The sequence below is a fragment of the Aplysia californica genome, unplaced genomic scaffold, assembly GCF_000002075.1.
Source record: "Aplysia californica isolate F4 #8 unplaced genomic scaffold, AplCal3.0 scaffold00385, whole genome shotgun sequence".
In the NCBI taxonomy this organism is placed as follows: Eukaryota; Metazoa; Mollusca; class Gastropoda; order Aplysiida; family Aplysiidae; genus Aplysia; species Aplysia californica.
Genome location: NW_004797655.1, coordinates 58189 through 77322, shown reverse-complemented (window position 1 = coordinate 77322; position 19134 = coordinate 58189). Strand labels below are relative to the sequence as shown.

At 39.4% G+C, this 19134-nt stretch overlaps 1 long non-coding RNA gene across 1 annotated transcript in view; it reads right to left on the bottom strand.

Annotated features, from left to right (window-relative positions):
- Positions 1–1935: 1935 nt before the first annotated feature.
- LOC106012479 overlaps positions 1936–19134 on the bottom strand; it is a 22548-nt gene continuing 5349 nt past the window's right edge. The window contains exons 2-3 of the long non-coding RNA XR_001185037.2: positions 18780–18964; positions 1936–2504 (exon numbers count right to left, since the gene is read on the bottom strand). This is a non-coding gene — a long non-coding RNA (uncharacterized LOC106012479). The remainder of the gene's footprint in view (positions 2505–18779; positions 18965–19134) is intronic.

Here is a 19134-nt window from a genome sequence, read left to right as displayed (position 1 = left end):
TTGAATCAAGTATTTTTAATGAGGATGAGGTCGGGCATATCAGTTTTCACTGAATGTGTGTTACCTCTTTTACAGAGTCACTCCAGCAATGTCGTGGTCTTCCTCTGTTTCTCCAGACGTTCGAGTATCTTCACCCTGACCGTTTTCGCGGTGCAACGAGCACAATTTTTTGATTGGTCTGGGAGAGAACTGTCCAAGATAGCCACCCATTGTCGACAAGAAAAGGGTGGGGGGTGTCTTAAACAGGGGATTGTCTTAAACAGGGGATTGTCTTACACAGTGTTATTGCAATGTATAATATACGCAAGTCTTTGAGGAAATGGGAAGTGGGCGTTTGCAATGTAGCTTGTAAAGCGTAACTATAGAGTTTGCTGTTGAGCGAGAATTAGCGCTATCTATCTATCTATCTATCTATCTATCTATCTATCTATCTATCTATCTATCTATCTATCTATCTATCTATCTATCTATCTATCTATCTATCTATCGCTCTGTATATCTAATTACTATTATTATTGCTATTATTTTTGTTATAACTTTTATTATCATTATTATTATTATTATTATTATTTTTATTATTATTATTATTATTATTATTATTATCATTATCATTATTATTATTGTTATCATCATTATTATTATTATCGTCATTATTATTATCATTATTATTATTATTATTATTATTATTATTTTTATCATTATTATTATTATCATCATCATCATTATTATTATTATTATTAACATTATTATCATTATTATCATTATTATTATTATTTTTATTATTATTATTATTATTATTATTATTATTATTATTACCATAAAGACGGCCATTTTAGTAGGTTTGACTGTAACTGTAAAATTAATTATTGTACTTGGGCTCATTGCAGTAACGTTATGCTGGCCTACCTCACTCCCTCATCCACTGCATCTCTCTCCTGGACTCTCTATTTCTCTCTCTCTCTCTCTCTCTCTCTCTCTCTCTCTCTCTCTCTCTCTCTCTCTCTCTCTCTCTCTCTCTCTCTCTCAGGTAGTTTCTCTATCTCTCTTTCTCTCTATATATCTCTCTCTCCCATTACTCCCTCTTTCTCTCGTTGCTCTCTCTCTCTCTCTCTCTCTCTCTCTCTCTCTCTCTCTCTCTCTCTCTCTCTCTCTCTGTGTGTGTGTCTCTCTCTGTACCTCTCTCCCCTCCCCCCCTTCCCTCCCACAGGGATATCAATACCTTCATAAACGATTGTTATTGGGGGAGGGGGGTTGTCTCGCCTTCAGCTGCATGGCCGGCGAGCCGCCATTTACATGATACATGATCAGTCTGAACCTTGGAGTAACTCCAAGGTCTGAGCCCCCACCCCCGCCTTGCACGATCTCTAATTATACACCGCATAAGCCCCACATTAGAATTTTAGTGCAAGGCTTGAATATTTCTTCCTTTGGCCGTCTCATAAAGTTATTTCCTTTTTAAACTAGAGTCCGAATGAGGTCACGAGACACGGAAACTTTTGAGTTGGTTGGCGGCCATTTTCGTATTGGCAAAGAAGTTTGTTTACATGTGAGTGGGTGTGTCTCTGCTCTTATTGAGGAAAGTCTTTTATTAGATTCTAACTTTGTGTTTTAATCCAAAGAGATTCTCTTAAAAGTGCAAACATGTGAAACCTCAAGTCCCTTTCTGGATTAACGTCTTACAGCTTTAGAGACTTTCTCACAATAAATGTATCACCAGCAAACGTCTGATTAGTCTGGAAGTGGAAGATTGAAGAAAACGAGACCAGAAAGAATGATGTGTCTATCAGTGCACTAAAAAAAGCCTCCAAAGAAACCCCTCTTTTCTTTCACTGGTAAGAATAAGATGGATAAGAATTTAGACAGATGAGATCCAGATCTACGTTTTGAAGAAAATATTCGAAAAGATTAGGAGCTCTGTCTGGTCAAAGCCTACGTTTCAGTTAATTAATATAAGATCAAAGCTCTGCAATTTTGCCTCGCTTTTGTATTTAATTACTTATTTTTAGCATCACAAGATTCAAGCTAGATCTACTAATCTGAGGTACTAGTTTCACTCACTTGACTCACTGATTTAGGATATTAAACAAGAACAATCATATTAATATAAAAGTATCAGCAATGATATTTTTATTGGATGATGATGGATGGGAGCAACCAAAGATAGGCTGCTATTGTAACCTTCATCGTGTCTAAAATGTATGATGTAATGTATAGGATATATTAGTGACAAAGGAAACCATAGCCAGACTGCGATTAGTGCTGAGCTTGCTATCTTTTTCTTTTGCACAAATGGATTTTAACAACTCAACACTGCTTCTGTCATACAGTTCGGTGATTTCTGTTTTCCTTCATTACATCGTCAATGGCCTGGCCCATTGCTTTAGCATGAACTCCTTCACACAGCTTGCCACAAAAAGCACGGGGAAAGCCGCTGTCGAATGTGGCCATAGCGCATCAAGGCGAGAGAGGGGCGCACTGTATCTAGTGCCTATAGTAGTGTGCATCTGTGGACCGTCTAGACGTACATGTATAGAGGAAACACGTAGCACTTGTTCGTTTACATTGTGTAACGTCATACTGTTAAGAACACTAGGGCTATTTTTGTTTTGTTTTGGTAAGTGTTTTAAAGCGCTCACAACTGCAAAGGGTCATAATATGTGCGCACGGGACACATTAAACTTTTTCTGTTGGTAGGAAATTTTGAATTTTGCCTGGGTGGCGGCCGACGCCTACTCTTATCCATTTTAGACCACCAAGGGATCTTTAATATGCGCAACTTGCATGCAGGCCCTCCGACATTTTTCGCCCTTTTCCGAGAAGGCTAGGTGTAGATCTTTCCTACCAGAAGATCATAGATGTGGCTGAAAGACAGCAGTATGAAAGAGTCAGGGAATAGCAGTAGAAAGGCTGCAGAAAGAGTCAGGCGCCCAGAGAAGGTGGGCAAAGGAGGTGAGGAGGTGCGGGCAGAAAGGGGAGACGAACGCAGACGACAGAACATTACCAGAGAGCAGGAAAGGAGGTGAAAGGAAACCATTTTAGAGAAGAACATTTTTTTCAGTCGCTACCCGGTTTCGAACACGAGACCTTTGAAAGAGAGGCCAACTCTTTAACCTCTAGGCCGGGAGAGCCTACCACTGGGGGAATAGTCTTGGCTGATCCATTGAGTTATTTTTTGATTGAGCACTGGTAATTTTCGTTGGGTAATTTGTCAACAGCGTACATTCACATATACGAAAACAATTATTCTTTAAAAACATGTACACTCAAACAAACAAACAAACAAACAAACACAGAAAAAAACCCACACACGCGCGTGCTCATTCAAGCGTAATGAGAGAGAGAGAGAGAGAGAGAGAGAGAGAGAGAGAGAGAGAGAGAGAGAGAGAGAGAGAGAGAGAGAGAGAGAGAGAGAGAGAGAGAGAGATGCAGCGGATGAAGTAGGGAGGTAGGTCGAGTTAGAGTGTGGGAGAGAAAAAAAGTGGGAGAGAGAGACAGAGAGAGAGAGAGAGAAGAGAGAGAGAGAAAGAGAGAGAGAGAAAAGACAACAGAGAGGGGGTAGAGCAAAAGAAAGACATACGGACAGACAGGCAGGCAGACAGACACAGATAGGGACATTATCAGACAGACAGAGTCAGAGAAACATAGTAATGTGTTGCGACGCGGTGAAATCAGGCGCTCACCAAATGTTATGCATAGAGAGCTATTGATAGTATCATCTTTAAACGTGTTTTTTCTGCTACATTGTATTAAACATTTTGATGCCCAGTCATGCTGAATAGAGGTAGATATATTCACAATTGAACAGGTGTCATAGAAAAAAAAATTGCTAAAATATAGCCGACAAAATTGATGAATTTCATAGCTTGAGAGGCCTTTGAAACTGCAAATTTGCATTTTGTATGCTTTCATCAACGTCTTTCTGTAAAATGCACACATTGATGTGTTTATACATGGGCATAATATGTGGTGCACCCCCCAATTTTTTTTTAAAATTAAAAAACAAGAAAAGAAGAGAAAAAACAGAATAGAATTGCCCAAACAGACAGGTTTTTGTCAAGGTGTACCCCGGTATATATTCAATTATTTTGAAGAGCACAAGATTTCACCACGCTGCATCACATAATAATACATGTATAAAGAATGCCGGTCACGCCAGATGGGTCAGTGCGCCCTGCCTGCCCTCGTTGATCTTCCTGAACGTGTTATACGATAACACAGCCCGGCTTCACCGCTCTTCAGACCCGCTCTGTCTCCAATTTTTATCTACATTGTCGAGACAAGGTCGTGATTAAGATCATGTCAGGAGCTCAACTACTTTTGTTACACCGCCAAGGCGGTGGGATTTTCTGCCGTCATCCAAAAAAAAATTAAATTAAAAACCAAACAAACTAACAAACCAAAAACAAAATAAAATAAATAAATAAAAATACGAATATGCAGTTTCTACAATGTTGCCGGACAGCCCAAAATAGTTATAATATACTACTATTTTATAATCACTTCAGGAGAGGTTGTTTTTTTTTAAACGAATATTGTTACCAAAAATACAATATTTTCTTCATAGATAACAACGAATAATAAGGAAGTTATTATCAAAATTGTGTTCTTAAAAATATTCACTTGAGAGCAAACAAGAGATTGTTTTCTGAGTAACAGTATTCGGTAATTCTGGCCCTTATGTAAAATTGTAAAAATCTGCACATACTGTATTTTTTAAAATGACGGCAGCATTCCATAGTATACCGGTTAACTCTTCCAGACAACAGCCGACGCATAATTATCGTCCTCAAGATGTTACAATGCACTTAAACTATTTTTTACATTTTCTTTGTTTGGCAATAAGAATTACTAAATCTCTGGTATTCGTTACACAATATTATGCTCAAGAAATATTTTGTCGAAATTCAAACACTAAATATTTTAAAATGTAAGAAAAAAATACTCAACGTAGGTAAAAAATAAGTAAAGTTGTTCCTGCATCCGATCCGAACTGAGGATTGCTTTTTCAGCGAGACAACTTCTTGGGCCTTCAGCATAATGTGGTAGGGTGGCCAGTTCCTTTCCACGCTGTTTGCGATTGAAAGTCTCCTGGTGTCAGAGGCAAAGTCAGCGAGAACATGACCGCCAAAGTTCGGGGACTTTCAGTGCTTAGGTGCCCTTGAAAACTCCAAATTTAAATTATGTTGTGCCTTTGTGGACATTTTTTAAAATTTCCTTTATTTCATTAATTTGACGACGGCCCAATTTTACTATGATGATGTCACACATACCTACTGTCCCAGACTTGATGACCGCAAGAAAACAGTTAATAACTTTTCCAATTCCACACGGATCTGCACCAAATTTGAGAGAAATTATGTGGAAGCGGTGTGGAATGACGCGGAAGCCATGATGTATGCTCAATTATGAACTGATCAGACGAGCACCGCTGCACCAGTCATGTCTTGGAGTAATCCGGAAAGACCTTTTGCGTTAGAAAATTGCTGAATTCAAGTCCGAACAAAAAAACAACAACTTTAAGCTGTTATCGCGGGAAATAGGAGTTGATTCCTGATCTAAATCTAGAACACCTTCGGAAAGAGCAATATCGGGGGAAAGGGGGGGGGGGGTACGAACAGCTCAAGGTGGAGGTGAGAGAATGTCTGTCAGTGAGTCATTGAGGAAGGTACAATTCACGGACAAAATATGCGAAATGTGGAATCAGATCGTGCGTCAGTCGCAACAACACCAGAGGAAGTCTGTTCGAGGGCGTAGCAGTGAACTAGGCTTGACAACGTCCCTGACTTAGAGAATCTTATAGCACGATTTTAAAATGAAGTTATAGAAAATATTTTTTTTAACCAAGGAATAACCCAAGACAATGTTAGAGATAGAAAATCAATGAGTGGGTGGATTTTGAAGACAAATTAGACTGAGATAGAATTTCGAATGCCCTTTTGGCTTTAGCGATGACGTTCATTTCTACGGGACTTAAAAAGTTAACTCTGTAAATTGTTTGAACTAGGAAACAGAAAAGACCAGATAATGTGCATGAGAGGACCTCAAAAATCTAGACAGGATCTTGTAAGACCTTCCACATCCCAGCAGTGTCAGAACACTGCACACGTGTAGTCAGAACACGAGAATGTAAGGTACGTTTTCCATGTTGAGCATCTTTTGTGAATCTAATAGATTTAGTGGTAATGTGGATTCCTTTTTCCTGTAGTAAATTGTGTAACTGTCTGTCCCGATTGTTCCTTTAAGTGGGATGCCCACTATAAATTTGTGCATGTTCCAGGCAATGCGTTTTCGTGACGTCATCGCCCGAATGATAGGCACGAAAAATGATACGCGCCCATTTGCCGCTTGCCGAAGACAGGCAAAATCACGAGTCTATGGTTTGACGCTACACAGAGCTGACCTAGACCTAGACAAGTCCAAATCTAGGCTATGAAGCCTTCAGATTGAAATGATTGCCTCAATTCCTTGTAAGAACGGCTCAAATCTATGGGATCTATTGTAAAACAATTATTTCTAGCAAATATTAAATGAAATTGGGACCAAAAATATCCGTTTTCTTGGGTGAATCGAGGAGCAGCTCCAGTTTCCACTCAAGGCAAAAGATACTGCATGTACGAAATCGTGTTGCACGATAAACTTTGCGGGAAGCAAGCAAATTATCTAATTTGCATGCAATGCTTTGCTTGGAGTAGGCAAAAAATAACAAGTGGGCGATGTTTCTACCAAAGGAGTTCACTGTATTTAAAGTGGGTTTCATTTTCTTTAACTTTTTAAGCTTTTATTTTTTTATGAGGGGGATGGGGATGGAGGAGTCATCAAGTTCGCCCAATCAGCAGCAGACCAAATGCAGCGTGTGTCTGTCCTGTAAGCGTTGTCGAACGACATTAAAGCTCGTCCTCAAAGAGTTAATGTAGAAACGAGCACATCCCAGAGTGACGTAAAAAAAACAACCCAGGTGTGGACTGTTGGGTGGGAGGTGGGGGTGATAAACCACTCTTGTTCTCTCTTTTGATTAAATTATGCACAGGTGTCAAAATCAAGGCCAGCGCCCCACATCCGGCCTGGGAGAACAATTAAATCCTGCACGCGAGAGAACATTAGGTAGTCCAACCTAGGAATTTCCATAACAGGTTATAAACTTCGTCCAAACATAAATGAACTTTTTGCCAAGAAAGGATGCCAAACATCAAGCGCTGACAAACTTGTATAAGAGCTATTATTACTATTAATTCGTATCGTTTGATTTGTTATTATTTTAGGTTTTGTGTGGGGAGTTGGGGGTTTTTTGGTTGGTTTTTTGTACATTTTATTAAAAAATCATATTATTATTTATTTTTTGGTAAGTGTTTTACAGCACTCACAACTGCGTAAGGTCATGTGAGCGCGTAGGATGCATTACCCTTTAAAAAATTTCAGTTTGATAGAAATTAATTTTGAATTTTGCGCGGATTGCGGCTGAAGCCTCAAGCGATCTTAAATTAAACGAGCGCAACTTGCACACGGGACCTCCGGTATTTTTCGTCCTTTTCCGAAAAGACTAGGTTTTAGATCTTACATACCCTAAGATCAGGGATGTGGGTGAAAGACAACAGTAAGAAGGAGCCAAATAGTAGATGTAGAAAGGCTGCAGAACAAGTCAGTAGCCCAGAGGGGAGGGGGTGTGGGGGTGGCGGAAGCAGAAAGTGGAGACGAAAGCACACGACTGAACATGGTTAGAGAGCAGGGAATGATGTGAAAAGGAAAATTCTAAAGAAGAAAATTGTCCTTCCTTGTCAGGTTTCCAACCAGAGACCTATTGAATGAGAGGTGAAAACCGTAACATCTAGATCTAGATCACAAGATCCCCGTTTTGTCTGTTTTATTTTACATTACATGACAGGATTCAGGGGCGGCTCGTGGGTCTAAAAAGTGGGCGTGCACAATTAAGCTATCGCAGGCTGAAGATTGTCAAGGCCATAGTAAATGAGATGGTGTATAATTTTAGGACCTTTGTGTTGATAAGGGAGGACCTCGTGCTTTTATTTTCATTCTTTTTACTTGTCGCTTTGATTTCTAGAACTTCAAATCTGTTTGTTAGCTAACCATCAAATTCGTTCGTCCTGAATGAGAACTGAACACTCCAGTAATAACTTTCAACACTCCTCTACAAAACCATTCAAAGCCACAACCCATAGCATAGGACGGTCACGTTCACCTCCCTCAGGTTAACGGTCACAGAGTCATTTAAAATAGCGGCAACACGACGAACCAATCATAATTCACTTCAGCACTCTGCTGGATTGCTCCGAGGATCACATACTTTTGGCATTGAATTTGAATAGCGTACAGTCTATCGCATTTATTTTTAGACTGTCTACTGTAGGCTATGTTTCGGCACTATTCGGCAGGAGCACATTTGAGATGTGCCGGCTTGTTATTGATATTAATGTACCGCCAAACTCTCTACGAGTGTCGTCATCGCTGGGTTATCCCAAAGACTGATGTATAGGCCAGGTTATCAGTGTTGAATAAATATCCTATTGTGTTTAGTTGTTGCGAGTGGACTTTGGCATGGCATTGTAGATGTTTCACGGCGCTAAAGACACAGAAATGATAGTTACGGCGCAAGCGAGGACCTTGTTTTGATATCATTTGGCTAGTGCTTGTTTCTTGCTTCTTTTATTTTATGTTTGTTGGTGCTTTACGTAATACAATATTTAAAAAAATTTGGGCGGCACTGCACGACGGTGCTCTATGAACGAACCGCGCCTGACAGGGTTTTGTTTTCCGCTCGTCAAATGACCCGGTTCGGCCCCGAACCTTTGGTGAAATTTGATGAATTTTTGTTTTTGGGTTGGTTTTTCGTTTGTTTTGTTTTGTATGTAATATTTGAAGGATACTCTTTAATTTGAAGAGTCCAGGATTCTACTTTAAGTAATACCCTTGAATATATTTCTGATACTGATACACATGATGTACTTAAGTCAAAATTCTCAATTTTCAAAACTTCAGTGTTCAGTTTAAAACACATTATACTGGTTAGACTAATATTACTGACAGGTTAAAACAGCAAGTAATCTCTTCATAATTTTTTGAATGGAAAGCAGCCAGAACAATTATATCCTATTTTTACTCCAAATCCAAGCTATTTTTTCATATTTCCATTTAAAAATATCGTATTTTTAAAAAGTTTTGATTAAAAATGTAGCCTACGTGTTGGAGCTTTGAAAAGAGCTGCTGCTGCTGGTAATAAAAATAATAATAGACTAATGATAATAGTAATAATAATGATGATAATAATAATAACAATAACAATAAAAATAATGAGACAGACAGACAGGCAGACAGACAGACAGACAGACAAACAAACAGACAGACCGAGAAATCTAGATCCCTAGATTTATACTCTCTCTCTCTCTCTCTCTCTCTCTCTCTCTCTCTCTCTCTCTCTCTCTCTCTCTCTCTCTCTCTCTCTGTACATATCCCATTCCTCCAATTACTTGACCCCTTTCTTCCTTACAGTTTTATTATTGAACACGGGAAACGAAATGAACAATACGTTTAAAAGTTATAATTCAGTTTTGCCCAAAGTGGGAATCGAAATATCAACATAGATATTTCCACGATTATTTAAGCGGGTGAACATACCATATGAAATATCTTTTTGTTTTCATTCACAACTCATAGATGGAAAAAGGAGTTTTGTTAAATCATTATGTTCCTTCTAGCTTTGCCCCCTTAAAATGAAAGGAAGGATCGGTGTATTAACATCAACTGAAAATCATTGGCCTACTAACTTTATTTTTACACTCCACTGGAAAGGAGCAATATATCAGGAGAGATGCCAAAAAAATAGAAGGTCTAGATTTATACTCTCTAAACAAAATGCGTCTAGTGAAATATCACTTCCTGTCCCAGTGGTTTTATGCACCCCGCATAATTTAGCAAAATTTGATCAATTTTTCGTATAATTTCTAATTATTTTCCTTCCTCATTCTTTGTTAAAAATAAACAGAATCGCATAATTTCACATTTTTCGGCTCAGTTTGCATAAATTCTGAATTTTTTGCATAAAACCGCGGGGACAGCACTTCCGACAGCTACGCAGATTTGTTTCGTTTCTCAGTGGAATAATCACAAAGGCCAAAGAAGGACGAGAACTGTTTGTCAAATATATTTTTCTAAATTCAGGAAATGAATAAATAAAAAATCGGACGTTGTCATGGGGACCTATATATCTTTTTGCAGGTACTTGCCAACTTTCAACTCTGTAGCTGTCGCAGTTTTATGGGAAAAGTGACACATGTGTTTCCAAGTTGCCAAATATAATGATATAATAGATAGCTGGGTTTCTCGTCCGAAGAACGGACTCAAAAGAATCGGTCATCAAGTCATTGTGGGATCAGTGCATGCACTCTTTGAGCACGGAAACCTCACTTGTTTACAAGGGCATCTTAGAAGACGGACTTTCCCAAGGTTAGATCAAAACGAAACTAATGAAAAACAGAAAATTAAACTACAGAGACTTCAGACTCCTTAGTAAAACAGTGCACCCTTTAAATGGTTCTGAACCACCATTAATTTTTTTAATTCGAAAGTTATGTGGTTCGGAAGTTTTAGGCGCCGAAAGTGGCGGACTTTCACAAATATAGTAGGTATATATTACGAGAACTGTTTTTTAGTGTGTGACCTCCTTTCTACCAGGTTCTTTGTATCACTTTGATTACTCTTTCAAACAAGTCACCCTTCGTCCCGGCAATCAATTAGGTATAAGTCAGTAAAAATGAGTTTTCACATTTCATACATAGCATGATGTTGCTCCAAGCCTTTCAAAATATCAGAAAAAGAAAGGAGAATTTAAATAATGAAGTTATGCCCTATAACAGTGCGTCTTCAAGCGTTGTCGAATGACGGCCATACCCATACTCAATGAGTCAAACATTAACCCAGGCCACCCCGACCTCAGAGTTACAGTAAAAACTTTAGCACCAACACCGAATGAGCAGGAACTAACTGACTCTTTACCGTCATATGTGAGGCGTCGTAGTGAAATCAGGCGCTGGTCAAAATAACCAAATTGGAGAAACAGGTAATTTCCCACTAGTTTCGCAATTTTAATCAATGTTCTTGTTTTTTGTTCAACCCGTTATGTCCAAATAAAAACATTTCAATAAGAATTATATTGAAATACGTTGATTAAAAGCTCGAAATGTGTAATTTTTCAGTTTTCAAGGACTCTTTAGCTATTTAAGTTACCTAACTTAGGCGGCCATTTTCTTGCTAATTTTCCCGCTGAAAAAAGTGGACTTACCTCTTTCAATCACACATATCTTCACTTCGGCTCAAGACAGATGGATATCTTTTAAACAAAAGTGAAATAAATTAACAAGCTTTACGATGCTACCAATAACCCCACATGCACAAAAAGTGACGAGCGCCTGATTCCTCCGCGTTATGACACATATTATTATCATGAGATCTCATTATGCCATAAAGTCAAACGTGTTTGGCAGGGCCAGACAGAACTGAGTCGTTGCCAACCCACAGTGCGAGAAGAGAATTTAAAAAATAAATATTTTTAAGTAACAAGTAACCCGCAGTGCGAGAAAAGAATTTTAAAAATAAATATTTTTAGGTAACAAGTAACCCGCAGTGCAAGGAAAGAATTTTAAAAATACATATTTTTAAGTAACAAGCAGGTCATTGACCGTCTGAGAACTGAGCGCTGTGGCAATGATAACGGAGGTCATTGTTTTCACGCACCACGTGGTGGAATCAGGAGCATGTCAGTTGGTTTCGTTATAGTATAGAGTTCTTGACATAATCTCAAAGCTTTTTTATGTATCTTCCTCTTGTGGAAAAGATTAACAATCTATCTTGAATAGAAGTAGAGATTTTTTGAGTTTGAAAGAAAGAGATGTAGGTCATCTAGTAGTGTCAAGGGGGGGGGGGGGGGGGATAGCAAGAAAATGGCCGCCAAAGTTGGAGACTTCCAAAGCTCGGGAATCCTTGGAAACAGCAGATATTTTTGTGTGATTTTTGATTATCAATTTCCATTAAAACTAGCACTCAAATGTTCTTTTTTAAGTGAACATAAAAGTAAGTTAATTAAAGGGCCAAAAAATTGTTGTTTCTTCGATTTTACTATCTTAACGAACGCCTAAATTTAACACGATGCCACACATCTTTTTCAGGACCCCAGTAAAACCAAGGATGGTAAACGGTTAGAGTACTATGCGGATCTCTATATGTGTGGCAAGTTACCGCGAACTAATAGTAAAGGCTGTGTGGCGTCGGTAAATTAGAGGTTAGGCTCTCGGACTCGCAAGCCTAAGATCGTGGGCTCGAACCCTGTCAGGAGCTCGACGCTGTGTCCTTGACAAAGGCATTATGCACGAATGTTCTGCGCTCCAACAAGGTGGAAAGGGGTAATCGGTAGTAGACAACGAACGGTCTTGTCAGTTTGTTAGTGTTTGGGCGCTTAATTGGCTGCTTACACTGAATGTTTCCCGAGAAGTCGACAGTGTTTCTGGCTGAGTGCTCTTGGGTCTACAGGGACAATGATCATATGGTGGGAACAGTGGCGGCTCGTGGTTTATAGAACTGACCGGCCGTCATTAACGTAGACTATTTCTCCCTCCTCCACCCCCTTCCTTCACAACACACACACACACACACACACACACACACACACACACGCACACACACACACACACACACACACGCACACACACACGCACGCGCACACACACACACACACACACACACACACACACACATGCTCTCTCTCTCTTTCTCTCTCTCTCTCTCTTTCTCTCTCTCTCTCTCTCTCTCTCTCTCTCTCTCTTTCCCTCTCTCCTTATTTTATACCCCTACTTTCGCCATCCCCACCCCTTCCCCCACTCACACACACACACACACACACACACACACACACACACACACACACACACACACACACACACACACACCACAGTAAACATTGTAATATAAGGCGAAAGAGCTAAAAATGCCGTAGAGTCAAGAAACAATATTATGAATAATGTAAGATGGAAGTTACTGAGATTAATAGAAACTGACTTGATCGGCACAGAAAAAGAAACACTACTTGAGTCTATGCTAGAAAACAAACTAAAAGTGAGAAGCAATAAACCGCTGGTCCTGGCCTCCAGTACAGTACTTAACTCGTACTTTCTACACCCCTACACAAAAAAATCGACGTGTACTGGACCCGTTAAATATATGTAATAAGATCTGTCCTGTATGATGGCACAAAGTCGATTGCTACTCTGTACCAGTGATGCTGTCCAAGGCAGATGAAGTCTACAATGAGATGCTATACAAAGCTGGACAAAGTTAGCACACAAAAGTTTCCGATCATTATATCATCAAATGTACTTCATCGCACTTCTCAGTTTTCAGAACAGAACACTGTGTTGTAACAAAGTGGGGAAGTGTGTCAAATGCTAATTATAGAACTTGGTGTCTAGCTGGGGTGTCAGTTGAAAAGGGGAGGGAAGGGAGGGGGTAGGCCTATTGTTTTCGGCCCAGACTCTGACAGCCGAGTACCTATCGCTCCTCTTTAAAATTCTCCTTATATATCTTCACTAGACGATTCCTCCTTTCACCGGCCAGACTCCTATGGGCCAGGTAAGTTACAAGAGGGGAGTAAACGATGAGTAAACGCCAAACAGGAACTATAGTTGGTTATAAAGTCAATAAACAAAAAAGATTAGTGCCATGCTGACAATAAATGTTCTGATAGTAGTTAGAGAAAGGCTGAATGATGTACATGTTTTGCTAATAAAATAATACATGTGTCTGTGCTGCTCAAGACAGTCTCATTCTTAATTTTGTAAGCTATAAAGAGGCCAGTCTGGCAATTAAGGGATACACTTTTCGCTCTGAGGGCAGTCGATGGATTTGTCCAGGGGACAGACGTGACGAAGTTCCGCGACGTGACGGCTTGACGAAAGACGATTTAAAGTTACGAGCCGGCGCGATAACAAACGTAAAGGAATGAGGTTATGTCGCGACAAAACAGCAGTGAATCCGACTTGTCTATTTGAGAGCCTTCAAATCGGCAAGGTGTTTTTGAATGTTGATACATATATTTGTTTGGATTTACTTAAAACTGAACGAAAATCATTATCAGCAATAAACCTCTAGTCAACAGTACAGCTGACAAAAATCCGGTCTTGCCCAGTTAACAAACCGCCCGTGGGTGGGAAACGCATAGAGCCTGTTGTCAAACTGAGATATGAGCTATACAATTATCACTAATTATTATGTTTTTATTGTGTCCATTGAACTTGAACACAAACATACTGATACAAATCTAATCTTAATTTTGATTTTGAACGATTTCTTGTGGCTAACGTTCGCCCTGTCTGCAAAGTTTGGCATGTTATTCTTCCCGTCCATTTCACCCTAATGCACTCGGAGACTACCAATTGTCTGTTCTTAACATAGACATTAAAAAATGATCTACAGGTTTTTCATGTTTAGTGATTATGCTCTCTTGAAAATGAACGCCTTCTGTGTGAGAGGCAGAGACTAAGTAGCAGCAATGATAAAGCACTTTGGCTATTTAATCAGTAGAAGCTGGAGTAGAAGCCACAAGAGAATGTGTTGATAGGAAATACATGTATGATAAAGAAAATAATAACAGTTCTGTACAACCCACCACATTGTATTAATTTAAGTCATTGTGAGTTTTTGTGTTCATTGTACATAACTGATTCGAATTTATACTGTGAAGTACATGAATAATGAAATCTACGAGACATTCGGAATTTTTCGGTCTAGCCGAGTTTTCGGTATAGAAAGGATATACAAAAGGAAGGAAAGAAATCAGGGCTTTTGTTTTCTTTCGTTTAACAGCTGTTATTCGATTAACCGTGTTCGGTTTAAACGAACTCCACTGCAGGGTAAGTGACAAAATGCAGAGATCACTTTAATAAAGATAAGTTAATGAAACACAAGTCGCTACCCAAACATTACAAAGTTCTACCTGCTCGGTACCTAGTTTTAAGAAATTTGACACCGCAGATTTTGAGTTTGAAATGATGTCAAGCTTTATCAAATGCAATTCTTTAAATATCTTGATTAGGACTCCGAATAACCTTACGATTTTGATACAGCGGATAGAACAGAATGATTGGTCTCTGACCACGGGGTCTTAGTAGCTCAAAACAAGCAACAATGTCAGAGATGACTTTTTAATTATTAGGCAACGGAGTGTTGTCTGAACAGAACCTTGTTTTTCAAACGGTAAAAATCTGCCGTGTTGGTGAACAGCGGCTGTAGACGTCATCGTTACCGGGGAACAGCGATCGGGGAACAACTGCAAGCAAGTTACTGTATTAAACTCTTTGTTACAATTTAATTTGGTGTAGTCACTAATACTACTGTATCGAATGCAGTTGGATCTAGACCAGATGCGTCACATTTAGTCTCTCTTTTCAATAACCAGAGCTCAGTCAAATCTCTCTGAAGTTGAGTTTGGTTTTGTTATTGTTGTTGTTGTTGTTGTTGTTTTTTTTTTTTTGTTTTTTTTGCCACAAATTCAAAACGTAGGTTTTCCAAATATAAATATACATTATAATCTCCACCCATTTTATATAGATCTTACTTTTCGGACAAGTAATCGATACATGTATTAGATCTATGTCTCGGTCTCTCTGAACTAGATCCCACCTTCCTGTTGCTTTTGAATCAAACCTCAACAAAAAATTATTAATGTTCTATCAATCTTGATTTACATTAATAGTAGTAGTCGTTAACTCTCAGAAATTTACTCTTTTGGCAAAAGCAAAATTACAAATGTAAATAAACATGAGGTTCTCAAGGCACACATTTATCTCACTGCAAATCATGCAGGGCTACGGAGCATAATAATGATAATTATGACCGTGGTGCCAATTCCCCACGGGTCGCCCTAACTCTAAACATGAGTTGGCTCTGGAGAGTTTTTATGGCTCTCCGCCGATCGTGGTTCTGCCATAGTGGAGATAGACGTTAAATATGGTGGCCACACCTCTTAGATAATCTTAAAGAGTAAGAGAGGGTGTTAAACAGTTAAAGCGTGGCATCTTAGTAAAAGCATCCGCTCGTTAACATAACACATTTTGAAGAAAAGGGTAATACTGTTTTTGTTCTCCTCTTTTGGACAGTTTTCATCGGTTTTCAATTTTATTTCTTTTTTCGGGGAAGGGGGGAGGGGAGGGGCTCAACACCTGTTGCGTCTATTTAAAACAAATTCCTAGGTGAATTTTGCTGAAAAACAAATTTGATCCTAGGCGCCAACAATGTAAATTTGCACTTTACAAAGCCACTGCAGCTCAGGAAGTCACAAAACTTTGGCGGCCATTTTTTGTGCGCTAATTTTACCTCCGAAACCAAACGACCCCTACCTCCTTAAATAGCAAATAGATTTCGACTTCTACTTCTATTCAAGATACATGGATATTTTTATCATCAAAAGCAAGGCAAGTGAACAGGTTTTAAGGTTATACCAACAACCGCATATGCCCAAAAATTGACGAGCACCTGATTCCAAGGTGTCGTGACACAAATAGAGTTTCGCAATTATTTTGGGTCTCTCAAACACCTGCCGCGCTGTGTTGAAAGAAAACGTCCTTGAGTAAAAATAGCTATTGGATGACGGGGCAGCATGTCGTTCTTTTTCAATGTTGGTGTTTTTACGCTTCCATTGACACAATTGAGATCATTTAGGAGGCAGGCTTCCAACTCAGCCATCCAGGGCCAACCTGGGCTGAGGAGAGGAATACCATGTTCCAGCAGAAAGATCGAGATAGTCCCAATAAAAATATTCTCCCCATTTGGGAATCGAACTCGGTTCTCCTGTGCGCTGCAGCGAAGTGTCCAACCGCAGCTGCAGGTGTTTTAGTTATCGAAGTGACTATTCCCAGTGACACTGGGGATAGGTACAGAAACTATTCCCAGTGACAATGGAACTCTTTTGCGTCCCAAAAAAAAATCAGAAGTCTTTGCACTGCACTGTAGACTCTCTTTTCACTTCAGTTCGGTACATACATGCAAATTATGTACTTTTGTTCTCTTCTCTAGGGCCATAGAGTTACCCCCTTTTAGTGCCTATAGTATACATCTAAGCTGAGGGCTTAGACTTGACCGTAGAATAGATCTAGAACTAGATCTAGATATAGAAAAAAGAAGAATCGGGAATGATTTCTCCCTGTCCTGTACCGTGGTCTCCAAAATCCGTATGTAGATCTAGATCTACACGTACATAAATTACGACAGAATAACAAGCAAGCATAGACTGATAATTCCTTCTTTTTTTTTTTTAAATCTTCCACTCACACTAGAATTTACTTTAGTTTAGTTAGATCTAGATCTAGATCTAGATCTGCATTAGATATAGTCTAGTATTTAGTAACCCATCACCATCATGCCCATGTAGATCAGTGTGGAAACAATAGATCTAATGGGCCTGTCTGTTCTCAGTGTCACTGGGAATAGTTTCTGGGCCTACTCCCAGTGACAGTGGGAACAATTCTGCCCTAGGCCAAGGCTCTAGGCCCAATTGCCAGTGGTTTCTGGGCCTGTCACTGGGAATAGTTTCTGGGCCTATCCCCAGTGTCACTGGCAATAGTGCTTTCCTTTAGTTATATATAGACACCAGTCGTCTATAATTTATAGGCCCGTTTTTCTTGCTGTTCAATGAAATCTTACTTGCCTTCTCATTTTGTCACGTGTCGAAATGATTCTAACATCCACAATTTTGAAAATTTTGGGGGGTAGAGAACTGAAGTCTGAAGTGAACAAAACAGACTTTTTCCAGGTCGATGAACACTTTTTTGTTGTTGTTATCGGCCTTACACAACACTCGACTATACACAGTCAATGTCATTTCGACTGTGACATGTGTGACCCGAGTGGGCTGTAATAAAGTGTGTGGATCTACTTTTATGTTTTTGGATTATCTTCTTTTGTCATGCGAGACTCTCAGACACGTATATCCATCACACACTGATCTGGTCCAACCACAACGTGTATCATTTCCTTTGTGGTGGTGCGGGGATGTGTTGTCATGTGGTAGACTCTAGTGTTATTCCTTTACCCAAAAAAAAATAGAAAAAAAAACTTTGTGTAGAAACAGATGGGGGGCATTGACCTCCCGTTGCCTCTTATGTATCTGGAAAAGAACATTGGCCCAATTAATAGGGATACAGCGTCAGTTTGTTTTACATTCTGAAATAATATTTGAAACGTTTTCTATATTTGTGAGGCAGCGTGGTGGAATCAGGCTCTCGTCAAATTTTTGGGCATGTAGAGTTATTGGCATCATCTTAAAGCTTGTTCACTTGTGTTTATTTGGATGAAAAAATATCGATTTATCTTGAATACAAATCGAGATATTTGCGAAAGAAGGAGGTGGGGGTCACCTGTTTTCAGAGGTAAAATTAGTGAGAAAATGCCCGCCAAAGAGTAGTTATTTCCTTAGCTTAAGAGTCCGTTGTAAATTTATATTTCTGTGCCTTCAACCAAAGCTTTTCAGAAAAATCCACACAGAAATGAGCTCTTTGATTGGTATGAAAGGTGTTGAGCCAAAAAACAAAAGTTTGATCAAAATTCACAAACCTACGGAAAAAAGCAAGTTCATTCACTTTGATTATTTTGACGAGAGCCTGATTCCACCACGCTGCCTCACATTTGTACGTCACTCTCAAATATCACCTGTAATCTCCGGCACTTATAATATGACCTTTCTTTGTGTAACAAGAGCCGTAAAACTCTAAAAATGGGTTACTCACCTTTACATCAGCGTCTGTGGTGTAGCAGTTAGACACTGCGCCGACGCACGCAGAGGGCGTGATTTCCATTTCCATGTGGGGAGTTTCCTTATCGAATATATCAGCCTGTCTGCTGGGACGTTGTATCCCTCTCAGCTCGGATTGGTCTGGCAGGCAGGGTCACAGCAACCCGCCTTCAAAATGATCTAAGTTGGGTTGATGGGGGCGTAAAAACCTCTATTATTACAGTTATAGTTACAATTCGCTTCTGCTTTGGCTTTTTGGGGGGGTTTATAATGTGTTGAACACAGTTGGTTCTATGGTCATTGTAAAAATGGAAATGTGTTTGTGTGTGTGTGTGTGTGTGTGTGTGTGT